Source organism: Doryrhamphus excisus, chromosome 12 (assembly GCF_030265055.1).
Source record: "Doryrhamphus excisus isolate RoL2022-K1 chromosome 12, RoL_Dexc_1.0, whole genome shotgun sequence".
In the NCBI taxonomy this organism is placed as follows: Eukaryota; Metazoa; Chordata; class Actinopteri; order Syngnathiformes; family Syngnathidae; genus Doryrhamphus; species Doryrhamphus excisus.
This window is the reverse complement of record NC_080477.1, coordinates 2691287-2695717: the sequence shown is the minus strand read 5'-3', so window position 1 is coordinate 2695717 and position 4431 is coordinate 2691287.

Below are 4431 nucleotides of genomic sequence, written 5' to 3'. Positions count from 1 at the left end.
TGGTTTAATACCAGAATACTACATTCGTACTACTTTATTGGTCAGAATGGTTTAACACCAGAATACTACATTCGTACTACTTTATTGGTCAGAATGGTTTAATACCAGAATACTACATTCTAAGTACTTTATAGGTCAGAATGGTTTAACACCAGAATACTACATTTGTACTACTTTATCAGTCAGAATGGTTTAACACCAGAATACTACATTTGTACTACTTTATTGGTCAGAATGGTTTATACCAGAATACTACATTCGTACTACTTTATTGGTCAGAATGGTTTAACACCAGAATACTACATTTGTACTACTTTATTGGTCAGAATGGTTTAACACCAGAATACTACATTTGTACTACTTTATTGGTCAGAATGGTTTATACCAGAATACTACATTCGTACTACTTTATTGGTCAGAATGGTTTAACACCAGAATACTACATTTGTACTACTTTATTAGTCAGAATAGTTTAATACCAGAATACTACATTCGTACTACTTTATTAGTCAGAATAGTTTAATACCAGAATACTACATTCGTACTATGTTATTGGTCAGAATGGTTTAATACCAGAATACTACATTCGTACTACGTTATTGGTCAGAATGGTTTAATACCAGAATACTACATTCGTACTACTTTATTGGTCAGAATGGTTTAATACCAGAATACTACATTCGTACTACTCTATTAGTCAGAATAGTTTAATACCAGAATACTACATTCGTACTACTCTATTAGTCAGAATGGTTTAACACCAGAATACTGCATTCGTACTACTTTATTGGTCAGAATGGGTTAATACCAGAATACTACATTCGTACTACTTTATTGGTCAGAATGGTTTAACACCAGAATACTACATTCGTACTACGTTATTGGTCAGAATGGTTTAACACCAGAATACTACATTTGTACTACTTTATTGGTCAGAATGGTTTAATACCAGAATACTACATTCTAAGTACTTTATAGGTCAGAATGGTTTAACACCAGAATACTACATTCGTACTACATTATTGGTCAGAATGGTTTAACACCAGAATACTACATTTGTACTACGTTATTGGTCAGAATGGTTTAATACCAGAATACTACATTCGTACTACTTTATTGGTCAGAATGGTTTAATACCAGAATACTACATTCGTACTACTCTATTAGTCAGAATAGTTTAATACCAGAATACTACATTCGTACTACTCTATTAGTCAGAATGGTTTAACACCAGAATACTGCATTCGTACTACTTTATTGGTCAGAATGGGTTAATACCAGAATACTACATTCGTACTACTTTATTGGTCAGAATGGTTTAACACCAGAATACTACATTCGTACTACGTTATTGGTCAGAATGGTTTAATACCAGAATACTACATTTGTACTACGTTATTGGTCAGAATGGTTTAATACCAGAATACTACATTTGTACTACGTTATTGGTCAGAATGGTTTAATACCAGAATACTACATTCGTACTACTTTACCGGTCAGAATGGTTTAATACCAGAATACTACATTCGTACTACTTTATAGGTCAGAATGGTTTAACACCAGAATACTACATTTGTACTACTTTATTGGTCAGAATGGTTTAACACCAGAATACTACATTCGTACTACTTTATTGGTCAGAATGGTTTAATACCAGAATACTACATTCGTACTACTTTATTGGTCAGAATGGTTTAACCAGAATACTACATTTGTACTACTTTATTGGTCAGAATGGTTTAACACCAGAATACTACATTCGTACTACTTTATTGGTCAGAATGGTTTAACACCAGAATACTACATTCGTACTACTTTATTGGTCAGAATGGTTTAACACCAGAATACTACATTTGTACTACTTTATTGGTCAGAATGGTTTAATACCAGAATACTACATTCGTACTACTTTATTGGTCAGAATGGTTTAATACCAGAATACTACATTTGTACTACATTATTGGTCAGAATGGTTTAATACCAGAATACTACATTCTAAGTACTTTATAGGTCAGAATGGTTTAACACCAGAATACTACATTCGTACTACTTTATTGGTCAGAATGGTTTAATACCAGAATACTACATTCGTACTACTTTATTGGTCAGAATGGTTTAACACCAGAATACTACATTCGTACTACTTTATTGGTCAGAATGGTTTAATACCAGAATACTACATTCGTACTACTTTATTGGTCAGAATGGTTTAACACCAGAATACTACATTCGTACTACGTTATTGGTCAGAATGGTTTAACACCAGAATACTACATTCGTACTACTTTACCAGTCAGAATGGTTTAACACCAGAATACTACATTTGTACTACGTTATTGGTCAGAATGGTTTAACACCAGAATACTACATTTGTACTACGTTATTGGTCAGAATGGTTTAACACCAGAATACTACATTTGTACTACGTTATTGGTCAGAATGGTTTAACACCAGAATACTACATTCGTACTACTTTATTGGTCAGAATGGTTTAACACCAGAATACTACATTCGTACTGCTTTATTGGTCAGAATGGTTTAACACCAGAATACTACATTCGTACTACTTTACCAGTCAGAATGGTTTAACACCAGAATACTACATTCGTACTACTTTACCAGTCAGAATGGTTTAACACCAGAATACTACATTCGTACTACTTTACCAGTCAGAATGGTTTAACACCAGAATACTACATTCGTACTACTTTACCAGTCAGAATGGTTTAATACCAGAATACTACATTCGTACTACTTTACCAGTCAGAATGGTTTAACACCAGAATACTACATTCGTACTACGTTATTGGTCAGAATGGTTTAACACCAGAATACTACATTCTAACTACTCTATTAGTCAGAATAGTTTAATTCCAGAATACTACATTCGTACTACTTTATAGGTCAGAATGGTTTAACACCAGAATACTACATTCGTACTACTTCATTGGTCAGAATGGTTTAACACCAGAATACTACATTTGTACTACTTTATTGGTCAGAATGGTTTAATACCAGAATACTACATTCGTACTACGTTATTGGTCAGAATGGTTTAACACCAGAATACTACATTCGTACTACATTATTGGTCAGAATGGTTTAATACCAGAATACTACATTCGTACTACGTTATTGGTCAGAATGGTTTAACACCAGAATACTACATTCGTACTACTTTATTGGTCAGAATGGTTTAATACCAGAATACTACATTTGTACTACTTTATTGGTCAGAATGGTTTAATACCAGAATACTACATTTGTACTACGTTATTGGTCAGAATGGTTTAACACCAGAATACTACATTCGTACTACTTTATTGGTCAGAATGGTTTAATACCAGAATACTACATTCGTACTACTTTATAGGTCAGAATGGTTTAATACCAGAATACTACATTCAAATTTACAATTTTATTCCTTTCAATTTTATGGCTTTTTCTTGTAGTAAATTTGCAACGTTCCTGGTAAATTTTAGGGTTTTTTTTACCAAATTTTTTCAACAAATGAGAAAATTTACAAATTTTCTTCTAAATTTGTGACTTTATTCTGGTAAAATTCATACCTTTCTCGTACCTTTGCAACTTTATTCTCATAAATTGTAACATTTTTGGCATAAATGTACAACTTTATTCTTGTCATCTTCACACTTTTTTAGCGTAACTCGGCGACTTTTCTATTTTTCTAGTAAATTTCCAACTTTATTTTTTTTAATATTATGACCCAATTCTCGTCAATTGGAGTTATTTTTCTCGTAAATGTACTGATTTTTTTTTTTAATAAATTTGCGACTTTATTCTGGAAAAATTCATACCTTTCTCGTACCTTTGCAACTTTATTCTCATAAATTGTAACATTTTTGGCATAAATGTACAACTTTATTCTTGTCATCTTCACACTTTTTTATCGTAACTTGGCGACTTTTATATTTTTCTAGTAAATTTCCAACTTTATTTTTTTAATATTATGACCCGATTCTCGTCAATTGGAGTTATTTTTCTCGTAAATGTACTGATTTATTTTTTTTAATAAATTTGCGACTTTATTCTCCAAAGCTATTTTTGTTTCGGTCGTCGTAGCGATACTACCCCAAATACTACCCCAAATACTACCCCATTAGTAAGGATTTTCCCAGCCCTCCTGACCACAGTGATGTTTTTGTTCTTGACTCCAACAAGTGTGACGACGTCGTCCGACTCCCGCTGGCGGCGACCGAGGCGTTTTTTTGCACTCCTGCCTTTGCATTAGCATAATGGAATTATGGGCTCAGCCATGCTCTGTCGTTAGCGGCCCATTAGGCAGGCCTTTACTGGAGGATAATTAGTGGCTTCCGCCCTTCACCTTCATTAGCATGCAAATGAAAATTGTGAACACCGAGAAATATTTGGCACATCGAGAGAGGAGGCGGGTGACAGAAAGCAGCCGCC